Source organism: Pteropus medius, unplaced genomic scaffold, assembly GCF_902729225.1.
Source record: "Pteropus medius unplaced genomic scaffold, Ma_sr-lr_union100, whole genome shotgun sequence".
In the NCBI taxonomy this organism is placed as follows: Eukaryota; Metazoa; Chordata; class Mammalia; order Chiroptera; family Pteropodidae; genus Pteropus; species Pteropus medius.
The window spans coordinates 9,283,068-9,300,802 of NW_024349803.1; the positions used below are offsets into that span (position 1 = coordinate 9,283,068).

The following is a 17,735-nucleotide window of genomic DNA, read 5'->3' on the forward strand; positions in this document are numbered from 1 at the left end:
CCTATATAGGGTCCGTGGCCTATTAGGAACTGGGCCACACAGCAGGTGAGTGGTGGGCTACCAAACAAAGCTTCAACTGTATTTGCAGCCACACCCCAATGCTAACATAATGGCCTCCTCAGATCATGAGGCATTAGATTCTCATAGGAGCACCAGTCCCTGATACCAAAAAGGTTGAGGACTGCTGCTTTAGAGTCTACATGTAAGCGAAGTCACATGGCATTTTTCTTTCTTACAACTCCACTAAACACAATACCCTCTAGGTCCGTCCATCCATGCTGTTGCAGATGACAAAATTTCATTATTATTTTAATAGCTGAGTAATATTCCATTGTATATGTCTAACACTACTTCTTTATCAATTCATCCATTGATGGGCACTCAGGTTGCCTCTATATCTTGGCTACTGTATATAATGCCACAATGAACATATAGATACACGTGCCCCTTTGAGGAAGTGTTTTGGGTTTTCTCAGATAAATATACAGAAGTGTGATTACTGGGTCTTTCTTAGTTTCTTGTTATAACCTTTGTTTTAAAGTCTGTTTTGGCTGGGATAAATATTGCTACCCCATCTTCTACTTTGTTTCCATTTTCGTGAAATACCTTTTTCTATCCACTTACTTTCAGTCTGTCTTTCAATCTGAAGTGATTCTCTTGTAGAAAGCATATACAAGGGTCTTGTTTTCTTGTCCATTCAGCCACTCTATCTTTTAATTGGGACATCTAATCCATTTATATTTAAGGTAACTATTGATAGATATGTGGTTATTGCCATTTTATTATTCATATATATTTTTTTTCTTCTTCTTAAAGAAGTCCCTGTAACATTTTTTGTAATACTGGGTTGGTGTTGATGAATTTCTGTAGCCTTTTCTTGTCTGAGAAGCTCTTTATCTGTCCTTTGACTTTAAATGATAACTTTGCCTGGGTAATCTTGGTTGTAGGTCCTTGCTTTTCATCACTTTGACTGTTTTGTGCCAATCCCTTCTGACCTGAAAAGTTTCTGTTGAAAAATCAGCTGACAGTCTAATGGCAGCCCTTTTGTAGGTAACCAGATGCATTTCTCTTGATGCTTTTAGAATCATTTCTTTGTCTTTAACCTTGGGCATTTTAATTATGATGGGTCTTGGTGTGAGACTCTTTGGGTTCATCTCGTTTGGGACTCTGCATTTCCTGGGCTTGTATGTCTATTTCCTTCACCAGGTCAGGGAAGTTTTCCATCAGTATTTCTTCAAATAGGTTTTCAATTCCTTGCTCTCTCTCTTCTGCTTCTGGTATTCCTATGATGAGAATGTTGGCACGCTTGATGTTGTCCCGAGGCCCCTTAAACTATCCTCATTTTTTTGGATTCTTCTTTTCTTGTTGTTCTGATTGGGTGTTTTCTGCTACCTTATCTTCTAAATCGCTGATTCGATCCTCTGCTTCATCTCTTTCACTGTTGATTCCCTCTAATGTATTTTTCTTTGTTTAAGTTATTGTATTCTTCATTTCTGACTGGTTCTTCTTTGTTTTCTATCTCCACTTTTATGTTTTCTGTCTCATTAAAGTTCTTACTGAGTTATCTACTCTTCCCTTAAGTTCATTGAGCATCCTTATAACCACTGTTTTGACTTCTGCATTTGGTAGCTTGCTTGTTTCCATTCTGTTCAATTCTTTTTCTGGAGCTTTGTTCTGTTCTTTCATGTGAGACATGTTTGTCTCCCCATTTTGGCTGCTTCCCTGTGTTTACTTCTATGTATTAGGCAGGGCTACTATCTCTTCAAGTCTTAGTAGAGTGGCCTTATGTAGTAGGTGTCCTGTGGGGTCCAGTGGCATAGTCTCCCTGGTCACCTGAGTTGGGTGCTCCAAGTGTGTCCCTTGTATGGGTTGTGTGCCCTCTTGTTGTAGTTGAGACTTGGTTGCTGTTTGCACATCAATGGGTGAGACTGACTCATGGGTTGTCTGGTTGAGGACTGGCCAATGACTCCAATGAAGAAGCTGTTGTGGAGAGGTTGACCATACAGAGTAGGAATCGCTTTAGCAGGGCTCTGGTGACTGCTCAATTTGTCCTTTGGTGTGTTGTCTTCTAATGTGCCCTGGATGGTATTCTGGCTAGGTCAGGCCCTGAGGGCCTCCTGGGAGGGGTCCTGCCACAAATCAAGTTCAGCCACAGCCTATGCCCTGCCCAAGACTACCTGGCATGAGCCACCAAGTAATCTGAAGATAACCACCACCTGCGCTGGACTTGCAGGCGTCTCATAAGGCCAATCTGAGAACCAAGGCTGGCTGCCTCTAGTGCTGGCCTTGGGGCTGCTCAGCAATTAGTATGGGGCACACCAAGGCCAGATGCTACTTGTTTGGGTTTTGTGAACCTTTGAGAAATTTTAGGAAAGTCCTCAGCATGAGCCAAGACAGCCTGTTTGTATGGAAAATCTGGAAGTGGTTTGGGTGGGCCCACAAGTTCATTCACTCAATTAAAGTTAGAAACCTGGAGATCATCCCTAACTCATCCCTTTTACTCACTGTCTAACTCCAAAACACAAACAGAATCACATTTCTCATTTTTACCTCTATTACAACATAACCCAAGAAACTATCACCTGGACATTGCAAAAACCTATCCCTCCCCTCTCTCATTCCACCCGTACCACAATCCAATATTCACAGCAGCCAGAGCAGAAGTTATCAACCTTGGCACTAATGACATTTTGGGCTAATAATTCTTTGTTATAGGGGGCTGACCTGAGCATTGTAGAATGTTTAGCAGCATCCCTGGCCTCTATCCACTAATGCCAGCAACATACATCATCACTCCCAGTTGTGACAACGAAAAATGTCTGTGGATATTCAAATATCCTCGGGAGGGGAGATCACCTGCAGTTGAGAACCACTAGGCTAGAACAATGTTTTTAAAATGTTCTACAGCATAACCCTTTCCAATGATTTCTTATTTTACTTATAAAATCTGCATTCCTTAGAATCCTTACTAACCTAATATAACCTATACAATTCAGACTCTGGCCTACCTCTCTAACCTCATGTGATGCCACAACATTCTCCGTGGATTATGCTCCCTCCAGTCACTATGACCATCTCTCAGTTCCTACAATACCACAACCATTTCTGCTATCGAAATTCTGCCTTTGTTCTTCCTGTGCCTGGACCATTCCTGTCCAGTTTCTATGCCTATCTCAGCTTAAACCTCACATCTTCAAAGATGCCTTTCCTCAGTTTCCCTATTTAATGTGTGTATCTCATTATTAGCCTTCATAGTACCCCACGTTTATCCTCCTTATAGCATTTACCATAGTACATGATCATTTACCTGATTACTGTTCTCTCACATGGGGACAAATAACTTGTCTGCCTTATCTCCAAGATCTAGCCAAAATGAAATAAACAAATTTATAACTGGAGGACCTTAAATACTAGATCAGTTGACATCAATGATAACCTCAGCACCACCCCCATCTGATTCCCCAACTACATTTATGATCATTTTCCCTTGAAACAGAGGAGAGTGGAGGGAACAGGCAGAGCCTAACAAAGCCCTCACCAGTAAAATATCTTTGCCGTCATCATGTTCTCTGAAGGGTTAGGTGCAGATTAAATGACACATGTAATGAATCTAAAGAACTGGAAGGGCCTGATAAACTGCCTGTATTCGATAAATGATGACTAAGTATGTAAAGCACCAAGCACAATGCCCATAACAGCAACTGAAAAATGACAGTTCTTCTTGCCCCTTTTCATCTTACTCTATTACTAGCTTGTCCTAAATATGGTAAATGGAACTCTGTACCTAAGAGATACCTTTCCCTTTTGGGCCTCTAGGAACATAACATACCGGGTGTAACATAGATTAGTTGTTCATATATATCAACTAAGGAAAGCCAAATATGCACTAAATAAAGCCAATTCATCAAAAATGACCGCAGAATTACATTTCAATTAGTTTTAGTGAACAAAATAACCATACAGGCATACCTCATAGATACTGCAGGTTCAGTTCCACATCACCACGATAAAGTGAGCCACATGAAATTTTCAGTTTCCCAGTACACATAAAGGTTATGTCATACTGTAGCCTATTAAGTGTACAATATGATTATGTCTAAATCTTGGCACTAATGTACATATCTTAATTTAAAAACTGCTAACCATCATCTGAGCCTTTAGTGAGTCATAATCTTTTTGCTGGTGGAGAGTCTTGCTTTGATGTTGATGGCTGCTGACTGATCAGGGCAGCGGCTGTTGAGTTTAGGGTGGCTACAGCAATTTCTTAAATATAAGACAACAATGAAGTTTGCCACATTGATTGACTCTTCCTTTCACAAACAATTTCTCCACAGAATGCCATGATGTTTGGTAACATTTTACCCACATTAGAAATTTCAAAATTGCAGTCAATTCTCTCAAACCCTGCTACTGCTTTATCAACTACTCTAGGTAATACTCTAAAAGCTTTGTTGTCATTTCAACAATCTTCATAGCATCTTCATCAGTAGACTCCATCTCACGAAACCACTATTTTTTTGCTCATCCGTAAGAAGCAACTCCTCATCTGTTAAAGTTTTATCATGAGATTGTAGCAATTCATTTTCAGGCTCCACTTCTAATTCTAGTTCTCTTGCTATTTCCACCACATCTACAGTTATTTCCCTCACTGAAGTCTCGAATCCTCAAAGTCATCCATGAAAGTTGGAATCGACTCCCTTCAAACTCCTGTTAAAGTTGGTATTTTGACCTCTTACCATGAATCAAAAATGTTCTTAATAGCATCTAGAATGGTGAGTCCTTTCCAGAAGATTTTCAATTTACTTTGCCCAGATTCATCAGAGTAATCACTCTCTATGGCAGCTATAGCCTTACAAAATGTATTTCTTAAATGATAAGACCTAAAAGTTAAAATTACTCCTTGATACACCAGCTATAGAACAGATGTTGTTACAGGGCATGAAAACAACATTAATCTTGTTATACATCTCCATCAGAACTCTGAGGTGACCAGGTCCATTGTTAATGATCAGTAATATTTTGAAAGGAATCCTTTTTTCCTGGGCAGCAGGTCTCAACAGTGGGCTTAAAATACTCAATAAATCATGGTGTAAACAGATGTGCTCTCATCCAGGCTTTGTTATTTCATATATAGAACACAAGCAGAGTACATATAGCATAATGCTTAAGGGCCCTAGGATTTTCAGAATGAATGAGCATTGGCTTCAACTTAAAAGTCACCAACTGTACTAGCTCCTAACAAGAGAATCAGCCTGTCCTTTGAAGCTTTGAAGCGAGGCATTGGTTTCTCTCTAGCTATAAAAGTCCTAGATGGCATCTTCCAATGTAAGGCTGTTTTGTCTACATTGAAAATCTGTTGTTTAGTGTAGCCACCTTCATTAATTATCTTCACTAGATCTTCTGGATAACCTGCTGCAGTTTCTGTATCAGACTTTCACGTTATAAGAGAGAAACAGCTTCTTTCCTTAAACCTCATGAACCAACCTCTGTGAGTTCAATTTTTTTCTTCTGCAGCTTCCTCATATCTCTCAGCCTTCACAGAACTAAAAAGAGTTAAGGCCTTGCTCTGGATTAGTTTTTGGCTTAAGAGAATGCTGTGGCTTGTCTGATCTATCCAGAGCACTAAAACTTTCTCCTTATGAGCAGTAAGGCTGTTTCGCTTTATCGGTTGTGTGTTCACTGAAGTAGCACTTTTAATTTCCTTCAAGAATTTTTCCTTTGCATGCACAACTTGGCTAACTAGTACAAGAGACCTAGCTTTCAGCCTTTCTCAGCTTTTGACATGCCCTCCTCATTAAGCTTAATCATTTCTAGTTTTGATTTAAAGTGAGAGACACATGACACTGACTTTCACTTGAACACTTAAGAGGCCACTGTTGGGTTATTAACCAGCCTAATTTCAATACTATTGTGTCTCAGGGAATAGAGAGGCCCAAGGAAAGGAAGAAAGAAGGGGAACGGCTGGTGGTGAAGCAGTCAGAACACACATAACACTTATAGATTGAGTTTGCCATCTTATATGGGTGCAATTCGTGGTGCTCAAAACAATAACAATAGTAACATCAAAGTTCACTGATCATAGATCATAACAACAAACATTATAATAGTGAAACGATTTAAAATATTGTGAGAATTACCAAAATGTAACACAAGAGACATGAACTGAGCAAGTGATGTTGGAAAAATGATGCCAATAAACTTACTTGGTGCTGGGGTGCCACAATCTTTCAACTTGCATAAAGCACAATACTGCATAGCTCAATAAAGCTAAATGCAATAAAACAAAGTATACCTGCATTAATATTCAATTTCTGAACTCAGATTTAAATTAACCTTGGGGGGAGGGATCTAAGTTACTGTTTAATAAACATCAGTGTTGGTTAGTAAAAATACCTACTACATCTAATACAAGTTTACTTAACAGGAAATAAAATAGTAAAGTCCATGCTAACTCAAATGCTAACAAAAGGCAAAGAACTATAAACTAAAAGTCTACACAACTTTGAGTTAAAAATTAAAGCAAAATGATTTTTCTTAAATTCCTTTTAGTATACTGTTTCTGACAGCATTCTGTATATACATTTGAGGGTCTGAGGAAAGTGATAAAGGCATACATTATACATTATAAAGGGAACATAAAGGAAGCTAGGATCTGAATACTATTCTGCTAATTAGTAGCTATGTGACCTTTGGAAAAATCTCTTAACTTCTCTGCCTGCTTCCTCATCTGTAAACTGAGACTTAACAATAATACCCACTTCACAGTGACCTTGTAAGGATTACCTAAATTAAAATACGTAAAATGCTAAGAACAGTACCTGCCATATAAGAAGTACTGTTAACTATAATGTTGTTGTACTACTGTTAACTACTATTATATTATCTTGTTTCTTTGTACCATTGTGGTTAATAGCTACCACGCCAGACAACACAAATACAAAACATTTTCATCATTGCACAAAGTTCTATTACACAGCATTGTTATCAGATTACAGGATAGTTAGAATGCCTGGTAACATAATGCGTATCATCATCTTCTCTAACTTTTTTGGAAGTGCTTAGAAAAAAGCACTCTAAGCACAAAGTACTTTGCAATCTAATACTTTTGACATGTAACAAAAAACATGGGTTTCAGTCCTATTAACAAGTCAAATAAAAGAGGACCACGGAATGAAAGAAAGATTGTCTCTTTTATAAGGATCTCTATTCTGAGAGATAACCAAGTGGATTTTTTTATTCCCTGTCTACCCTACCCTATTAAACTCTCTCCCTCAGCAAATGGTACCATGCTTAGAAAAGGAATTATTAATTATATTCGCATAAAATTATCAACATACTTAAAAAAAGCATGTTTATGATTAGTGATACACATATGTCTTTAATATACTGATTTAAAGATCCAGAGGTGGGTCTAACAGCCTAATTTTAAAACAAGGATTAGGATAAAAACATTTTGAGATATTTGCAACACCTGTAATTTAATATGGAAATATTTCTGATTTCTATTGATAACAAAGTCACAGTTGTTAATACAATTGTGATTTGTTGCCTATGTTCAAAAATGAAAGGAACTGCTAAATCTCACTTAGAGGTTAGTGAAATAAAGATGTAATTATTTTTCCATCTAAGTTCATGACCCCTGGGTTAAAAATATATATATTGCTTAAGAGACTAGACTTTAGAATCACAAAAACCTGCACTCAAACCCACCACTTCCTAGCTAGGTAATACTGGAAAAAGGTACTTCACCTCTCTGCTTCATCTGTTAAATGGGAATATCTACATAAGACTGTTGTGTTAATTATTATCATGCTACTTGACACAGTATTTGACACACTCTCAAGTGTGTATATCATAATCATTAACCAAGATCAGTCAATTATACAGTTCACAACCCTCAGTGTGCATCGAAAACTCAGATTTGGTATCAGTTGGTCTGGAGTAGATCCCAATCACTGGTATATTTTTAAAGCTCCCAAATGATTCTAATGTGCACTCACTTGCCTAAAGACAAAGTTCAAACTCTTTTAGTTTGGGCCACTAAACACTCTGGTCACTGCTTACAACTCTACATTTAATCTCTCTTTCACAGGTACCACATGCTCTGAACACACACTGAACTAACGCTTCCTCAGAAAGTAGGCTATAGTAGTATCTCTCAAACATAAATTGCTGGTCTCTACCTCCAGAATTTCTGATTCAGTCAGACTGGGGTGAGGTTCTAAAACTTGCATTTCTAACAAGTTCCTGGATAATGCTGACACTTCTGGTGCAGGGACCACAGTTTGAAAACCCATCGGCAACACTATATCACAACCTTGCACTTTGCATTCACCTGATGCCATTCCCATGTCCATCATCCCACTAGTGCCTAGCTTTCACTTTTCTTTAACTTACATAAGAATTCACTTTCAGGAAGCATTTCCTCACTTCAACATACTACCTCAAAGTATTTATTACCTACTATAAAACTTGAATACAAAAAAATACACTACAGAATTTTCTTATTGGAACACTAACACACAGGGTAGACATCCGCTAACATACAGACTCTTTTTAAGAATTAGGAAGAAAGGCCTACTTTGGGTAGGTGAATCAGAAAAATAAGAAAAAGCAAATGGACACTTTGTCAAGCAGACAAAATCTGGATTTCAGCCTCCACCAACTCTCTTGGCCAGGCACCTGTATGCAGAGCACCAATTCCACAATCAGTCATGGAAGCCCTGGCACAGCCACTACTACACAAAGGAAGGGCACTTAGACCAACCCTGGATTGAGGAAGAGAGAAAGGGGCAATCAGGAAAGAATTTTTGGAGAATGTATCACTTGAGTTCTGAATCACAAATCACCTCCACTGTACATCAGAAAGACAAAATTGTGCTTTAATGTCTTTTACTCACAGTGTATGGCTCATTGTAGATGTTCAATAAATGTCTGAATAATTCATAATGAATAAAATTAAATGGAAGCACTTGTTAATCTTTCTTACCAAATAAACACACACCCAAAGCTGGCACTAAAGACTATAAATACTATCTAAATATTAATGTAATTGGTCTCCACAGTTATCAGCTAGGGGAAAGTATGAATTATTCTTTTAACCAGTTGGGAGATGAGGGGCAAAAGGAGCTTGCTGATAACACACTTAGGTTTTTCAAACCTAAAGATTTTCAAATCAAACACTCTGCATTACCTCAGAGTCGATTTCCTAATTACTTCAAAGGGACTAAAAAATTTAAAGGAATCTTGGAAACAAGGTCCAAGACTAATTTTACAATGAAGAAACTGAGGCCCAGAAAAGTAATGACTCAAAGACACACAGGTAGATAGTGCGAGAGCTGTAATTAAAATTTGGGTTTCTGGCCCTACGCTAGTTTTCTCTCTCCAATGCCATGCTGCCTTTACATTTATAAAGTTAAAAAATCCATAACTTGAGTTAACCAGAGTTTTGTTCATTGTACCCCATTTCTATGAGGGGGAAAAAAAATCAGTCATCTATGATCTTATTTTGTCTAGTAACTTACTCAAAGAGATAACTTTCAAGATATGTTTCTCTCTTGGTAAAGACTCATTCCTAGTCTCTGCGAAATTCTATGTGCAAAGCTAATAATCAAAAAATAACCCTGATAAAACCATCAAGGTTTCTCAACTACCAAGAAAACATTACACTGCCTTTCCAGGATGCAGTTAATTTCAAAAGAAAGAAAAAGAGCCTGACCTATAAAATATGTTTAAAAATAAGAATAAAACTCTGGCTGTAACCTTCATCTCTCAATTAATTAACCAAAGCATCACATCCTCTGACCATTCTCATTAATAAAGTTTTAATCTGCTAGCTCTATGCGCTGATAATAACCAATTAATTAAAATTCTTTGTTTCTGGAAAGTAACTCCATCACTTATTTAGATTATAATTTTATTCACCTTTTAAATTTAAGATCAATGCCCTGTGGATTGACGTACAATGTTCATGGTCTAATAGTTAAAAGCTACCTTTTTAATCTCTACCAGAATCCATAACAAGGCATGCTTTTATTTTTCCCATTTACAGATGACAAAACTGAGGTTTAGGGAGGTTAAAGAATTTACCCAAATTTACATACTTAGAAAAAGATGAGTTAGAATTTGACACAGTGTTATGCAAGTGCCAGGAACTCTCTTACACAACAGACAATGGCTTTCTTAACCATTATCATGTGACCGCTTAATTCATCTGTGGAAGTATGAACTTTTTAATTATCCCTAGCAGTCCAAGGTACATAGTAAGGCATTTTCTTCCCCAAAGTTAATTTAGGCTCTAAATTAGAATACAGCTTAAGATATTCTTTAGTTTCATGTTATGCACTGTCATAAGCATTTCTATGCATTTGCTACTTCGTACTATCTATCAGAGAAAAAAGGAAGCCTACCTCTCAATGCTCTATATGAGAGGGACAATGATAACCTGAAATAATCAGGCATCTCCCTCAGAGAAAAGGGGAGGCACGCTTAATACCGATTATCAAAATTCACATTTCCTAAGCCTGGATTCCACTCCTATAACTAAACCCACTGCATATGCAGTTATCACATCTTCAAAACTACCTGCGCAAACTGAGACTCAAGAGATCTCACACAAATGCTGATCACATGGCTACCGGTACTGCTAATAATGCATTGTTCTTCATCTCTGACCAAAGAGTTTCATGGCTACTACTAGCATCCATTAAACTGTGGCAGGTTAACTTGTTAGCCTGCAAGTGGGGTATAATCTCAGATCCTTTACAGTCCTTGACAGACATTAACACATAACCAATGTTTATTGTAACTGAAAGAGAAATTCCAATTCCATATCGTCAGAAAGGATAAAAATGCAAAACTCAAATATATGCTGCCTTTCAAACCTTTCTTTACACATTAAATATAAAGAAAGAGTTTTAAGTCAATAGATGGAAAAGGATATAATATGGAAACATTAAGCTAAAGAAATTTGGAGTGGCTATGCTGATACTAGATAATGTAGACTTCAAGACAAAGACCAAAGGAGGACATTTCATAATGATAACAAGGTCAATTCACCAGGAAGGCATAATAATCATAAATTCTATGTGCCTAATAACAGAATTTCAAAATACATGAGGCAAAATTTGACAAAATTAAGGGACAAATAGATAATTCCACAGTCACAGTTATACATTTTAACATCTCTCAACAACGGATAGAACTAAACCACCTCCACAAAAAGGAAAGACATAATTATTTGAAAAATGTTACCAAAACACCTTAATCTAATTGATATTTATGGAATACCCCACCCAACTGCAGAATACACATTCTTTTCAAGTGTAAAAGGTACATTTACTAAGATAGGCCATATGCTAGACCATAAAACAAGGTTCAATAAACATAAGAGGATTAAAATCATACAAAGAATATCCTCTGACCTCAAAATGAAATTTAGACATTAAGATATATAAAATAATCACAAATATTTGAAAATTAAACACTTTTAAGCAATCCATTGCCAATGAAGAAATCGCAAAGCAAATTAGAAACTATTTCGAACTGAATAATAAAAACATAATATATCAAAATTCATGGAATACAGCAATGCTTAGAGGAAAATCTATATAGTTTGAATGCTTATATTGGAAAACAATAACTGTCTGAACTCTATGACCGAGGTTCCAGAAACTAGGTTTCTGGTTTTAAGAAGCCAGAAAAGGAGCAAAATACATGGAGAAATTGTAAAGAACAGAAATAAATGAGGAAAGAAAAAAAAGAATGGAGAAAAATGACAGTTATTATTTGAAAAGATATCAAATTAATAAACCATAATTAGACTGGTCAAAAGAACACATTAACAAAAACAGAAATTAAAAATGAGATATCACTACAGATCCTACAGACATTAGGAGGCTAACAAGAGAATCTCATAAACAACTTACGTCAACAAACAAGATTAAAGTTTCTTTAATATAATTTACCAAAACTGACTTAAGATGAAACAAAATCTGAATAGCCCTAAAAAAAAAAAACTGAATTTGCATTTGTTACCAAAAACCTTCCCACAAACAAAATTCCAAGTCCAGATGTTATCACTGGTGAATTCTAGCAAATAGTCAAGAAAGAATTAATATCAATATTACACAAACAGCAAGAACACCTCTCGACTTAGTTTATGAGGCATCGTATTCCTAATACTGAAAACTGACAGTACGACCAAAGAGAATTTGTCAGGGATTTGGGGATATTTATGAGGGATATTTATGAGGGATATTTATAAATATCCCTCATAAATATCCCCAAATCCTTGACAAATTATTAAATATAAAAAGAATAACACACTGTAACCTAAGTGAGGTTATCCTAGGAATCAACATTAACTTTCAAAAACAACATTTATTTATCCATCCTACTACTAAAAGACACTTTGTTTCTAAATATTGGCTACTGCAAACAAGGCTATAGGGAATGTTTTTGTTCACATTATCCTGGTATACGAGTATAAAAATTTCTCTCATCAGGAATGTAGGCAGAAGTATAAGCACTAGGCTTAAGGTTCCTATACTTCAACTTACCAGATAAAACAAATTCTTTTGCAAAATGACTGTCAATTTGCACTCTCCACATTCTCACCGAAACTTGATTATCAGAATTTTTAATATCTGCAAATCTGATGAAAGTGAAACGGTTTCTTCTTATGGTTTTACTCTGTACTCTCCTGATCACCGAGATAATTCAGCACTTTTCCAACTGTAGGTTGCTGAGTCATATCACTTAGGTGAGTTGCTACCAGCATTCTTCATTAAAAAAACAAAAGAAAATATCAGGGTGCACTACATAAAAGTTCAATGTTATTTCATGAAACTTTTATTTCCATTGTGTTTATAATCAGTAACAATGTAAATGTTTTTATAATTGTGAGCTTCCAGCAAGTTAAAAGCCACTACTACAGCTAATTACAAGAAAACTCCTTAAAAGACATTTAGGCAACTGGTTTATCATTTCAGCCCTTAGCACAAAGCAATGTATTTCACAAAGAAGGCAGAACTTGAAATGTCCTTCAAGCACAAACTGGCAAAAAGAGAGGATTCGAAGAGGAGAGAGGCATTAAGAGGTGTATTAAATGGAGGTGTATTACGAAGATTCTATAAAACCAACTTGTCTATGACTTACTTAAAGCTCACTTAAAAAGAATCACATTTCTCAGTAAGACATGGTTTTTCTCAGTATTAAAAGATAGGAAGCTGGGATCCTAACCTCTTAACTACCAAAATGACAAAAAACTGATCCCTCCTTCTCTGTAGACTCAACCCTAACTCTTACTTTAATTATCTTATTCTGGAGCTTATGCAAGACCATTTTTAGATATATCCTTCCTACTTTTCCCTAGACAGTAACACAGTAGCCAAGAACCATCTAAATTCTAAAGATTTATATTTTTATATTCAGATAACAAAGATTAACCAAGCCCCTGCTATACCACTTCTGTATTAAGAAATTAAGCTGTATCTAACAATTTTAACTCCTAGTTATATTCTTTAAAGCTTGATATCCTTAACTAAAACTGTCCTAATTTCCTCCTCTTGAAAATATTTTGCTTCTTGGACTTGTGGATGAAAAGGGGGCTCCAAAATAACCTAACCAAAAGTAACCTCACAGGGTGATCTGATCATAAATTCCTAACTGGGCAGATCTTGGTGGGTAGTCACACCTCAAGCCTCTAACTTCCCTAGTTATAATTTCAAGCCCTGTCCATTATTTTTGTGTATAAGTTAATACACCTTTGAAATGCCTCTTTTTCAGACCTGTGGGAAGCTAACCATCCTCCAGAGAGCACATAATCTTGTTAATTATCCTGTAAACCAATCTCCACCTTGGCCTTCCTTTCTCCCACCTTCCTTACTTCCCTCTTAATTCTAAATGTGTAAAAGAAACCGCACAACTGTCATTCTCTAGAGCATGTGAGATCTTGCTTCCTGCCAGTGTTGTCAGTTTGACTCAAATAAACTCATAAAAATTCTCTACAGGTTTGGACATTTCTTATATCAACAGGCTATTAAACCATCCCACATACTAAGACCAAACTCTGCTATCTTCTTTGTTCCACCAATAATATCCCTGCTCTGCTATGTTCACATAACTATTCTTTTCCATAAAAATTTCCTCCTCACAAGCTGCTGGACTAATCACACCACAGTATCTGGTGTAATGATTGTTTGAATCTGTCACTTAATAGGAGTGTGATTTTAAGCACTTAATATTCCTTAACTTCTCTGAGATTCAACCTCATCTCTAAAATGGGTAAAACAATGGGTACCAAAGACTTGCATAATCTCTTCCATTGCTCTTTTTACTTAAAACTTTTTCATTTTATTTTTAGTTATTTTTAATTTCCTCTAAATGCAATAAAATGCTTTTATGGAGAGAGGCACTTACATTGAGGTAGCAAGAAATATGGGGAAGGAAAAAGTGTGAAGAAAAACAAAATAAGTACAAGTAAACTTATCGAGTGGTATTACTGCTCTGCCTATGTGCTCTCCTTGTATGTCCAAATTCTAAAAAGGCAAATGTAATACTTTTCCCCATGGCAGACAAAATTCTTAGAACCCTCAATGACTCCCATCCCTGTATTATTCCCTCCCCTTGAGTGTGGGGGAGTTCTGTAGATATAATGGGATATGTAACTCTTGCAACTGTTAAATAGCAAACAGATTTTTGCATATGTATTTAAAGTCCTTAATCAGTTGAGTTTACCAAAAAGGGAGATTATCTTGGGCTGTCTGACTAATCAAATGAGCTTTTAAAAGGGGTTTTAAAGGGGAGTCTAGAGGTCAGAGATAGAGGAAGTCAGAGACTGGTCCAGCTAGCCTGGATGATAGCAAACAGCCATGTTGTTAACTGCCAATGTGGACACATGGTAAGGAACTGAGAACGGTCCGTGGTCAACGGCTAGCAAGAAAACTTCAGTCATACGGCCACAAGGAAATTAATTCTGCCAACAAGTGGTGAGCGTGGAAGACCTTGAGCCTCAGATGAGAATTGCAGCTACTGCTCGCATCTTGATTTCAAACTGGTTGAGATGCTAAACTGAAAACCTGGCTACAAAGTATCCAGATTTCTGACCTATAGAAACTGAGAATGGGTGTTGTTTAAGCTGCTAAATCTGAAAAGAAAAAAAAGGGGGGGGGGAGAGACTTTTTGTTTGTTTGAAACAAATTTATTCTCAGAATAATGCACAAAAGCACAAGTTGAGACTACCATCTTTTCCCCCAGAGTGCATGTCTCCTCAAAGCACTGATTATAAAGATACACAAATCCAAAATCACGGGACAAGGATTAAAACTCTATGAAAATGCATAAAAATTTTCAATTTTAGAAATTAAAAGGGGATTTTTTCACATATCTGTTAAATACCATATCGTTTATTATCTTCATTTTAGTGATAAGCAAAGTAAGGCTCAAGAATGACATCCCAAAGATCACAAACCTAGGAAATTTTGTAACTTCAGTGCCCGCCTCTACACCAACACCAACAGTCCCCTTGAAGCATTAAGAGCCATTCAAATCAACAGTAATTGTATTACTGTTTTCAAAGAAAGTAATCCTAGTAATATAATTTTCCAAATTTCACATCTATTTAAACATTCCTTAGCTTTGTCAGAACATCAAAACTAAAGAGGATAGAGAAATTTTCATCCAACAGTTGTAAAAATGACCATTGGTAGACCACTTGAGTAAATTCAAAGTACATTTCAAGAATGAAAAGTAAAAAAAATTAGCAAAACACCTGTAGGTTTTCTAGAACTTAATGAATTTAGCAAACTATTTGTGTTGTAAGTATTCTCAAAAATCAAAAGCTTAAAGTAAGCAATGTTATGGGCCTTTCAATATTACACCCCTTGGACAAATTTTTTGAGTCTTAACTCTTCATATGTTATAAACATGAGAACGTGGTACAATATATCATTCAATAAACACGTCGTTTTTATTTTCACTTATGTATATTTCCCTAAGTGCTTCACCACAGAATTTGCAATCTTCTTAATAACACACACAGAAAACTAACGGGTGGAGTTATATTCAAATTCCACGTTACAAATCAGATAACTTTACGCCAATTCAAATACTTTAACACTGACTTTTTCTTTGCTAAGGTGCAAAATATAGCCCTTTGTAGTCACAACCACGAGAAATAAACTGTATCATCTTAGCACCAACGTTAACAGCAAATAATTCACTATCAACACACGCAAACAGCATCACATACAAACAGCATTGTTTTGAGTCCATAAGCTTCCAAATGCATCCATGACTTACACGCCTGGGGCACGATTCTCTGCAATGTGAAGAGAATCAATAACATTTCAAATGTGGGTAGAAGGGGTGACGTGACAATCTTAAAACCTGAAAATTTCTCAGTCCCCACAATACACAAGAAGCACCCAGTTTGGACCCTCCAATCGAGGCTCAGGTCCAACTCTAGGCACTCCAGTTTCCCAGCTTTTCACCCCGCCCCCACCCCGAGAAAGGAGGGAAAACAACTTTTATTGGTCTCATTTCCCGGGGGACTGGCAAACTAGCGGGGCAGGGCTCAGGCCTGGACACGTTTCACAAGGAGGCCTCCGTCGGGGGCGGAGAGCGCAGATAGCGGGAAGCCAAGGTTCGACGCCCCTTTCCCCATCGCCAGCCCCCGCCCCACCCCACCAAGAAGCAGCCTGGGCCGGCCGCCACGCTGAGCGACCCCCAGGCCCCTCCGCTGAGGCGAGCTCGTTGTCATGTGACAACGCTGCCGCTAAAACACCGCAGAAACGCAGGGCGGCGGAAGGCGTTCGCACCAGTCCGCCTCGGCCCGGCCCCACCGGGCGCAAGCGAGTCCCGAGAGTCCGGGCGGGGGGACGGAGGGCGGGCGGGCTTGGCGGCGGGCCCGAGCGCGCCACAAAGGCTTCCGCGCCCGTCGCCGTAGTGCCCGAACGGGCGGGTGTGCAATTTTCGGGGCCCGCGAGATGGGTGAGGAGCAACAAGGGATCCAGGGTGCTCGCCGCGCTCACAGCCGCCTCCCCACCCCCGCGCGCCTGGACGGCCAGCGACCGCTGCACCCCACACAGGCCGGCGCGGCCTCCCTCCCCCGCGCGGAGCCCGCGCCGGGCCCGCCCGCCCGCCCGCTCCCCGCTCGCGCTCTCTCGCTCTCGCCCGGCCTCCATCTTGGATCGGCGCTTCCAGCCCCCGCGCCGCTGCCGCCGCATTCCCCCTCTTCTCCCGCCCCCCGCCGCCGCCGTCGCCGCCGCCCGCACTCACCTCAGCTGCCCATCCGGGCGCCACCGGCCGTCGACCTAGTTTCCCCCCAAAAGTCTCCGGTGTGTTATTCCCGATGTGGGGGGGTTGTTACGGGGTGGTCGCCGGGGGTTCGGGAGCGGGGGCCGCGCCTTCAACGGAGCTGCAATCCTAACCCGCCATCTGGTGGCATTTTCCACACGCCAATGGCGCCGCTGCAGACTTGGGTCCGGATCGCCCTCTGCTGGCCGCGGCGCTTACTGCCTCGCTGACGGGACAGGCCTGCCCGGAAAGGGGAGGGAGCGGAGGCGCGAGCTGGGGGCTACGGCGGGAACGCGCGCAAACGCTTTCCAGTGGGGATTGCGCGCACGCGCACCAGAGGGGCGGGAAACGTAGCCGCTGCGTGGCGGCTCCGCCCCCACACGGAGCGCTAGCCCAGTTCAGCCAATTGCGAGCCGCGGATACCGCTCAGTGAGGGC

At 39.0% G+C, this 17,735-nt stretch overlaps 1 protein-coding gene across 3 annotated transcripts in view; it reads right to left on the reverse strand.

Annotated features, from left to right (window-relative positions):
• The window catches only part of STAG1 (STAG1 cohesin complex component), a 326,589-nt gene extending 309,125 nt beyond the window's left edge, over positions 1-17,464 (reverse strand). For 2 of the 3 annotated variants that reach the window (XM_039837228.1, XM_039837230.1), the window contains exon 1: positions 17,281-17,464. The gene's annotated coding sequence lies outside the window, so the exon portion shown is untranslated. Of the gene's footprint in view, positions 1-12,560; positions 12,783-17,280 lie in introns of all 3 variants that reach the window. The other variant, XM_039837229.1, reaches the window with a different exon arrangement.
• Positions 17,465-17,735: the final 271 nt, after the last annotated feature.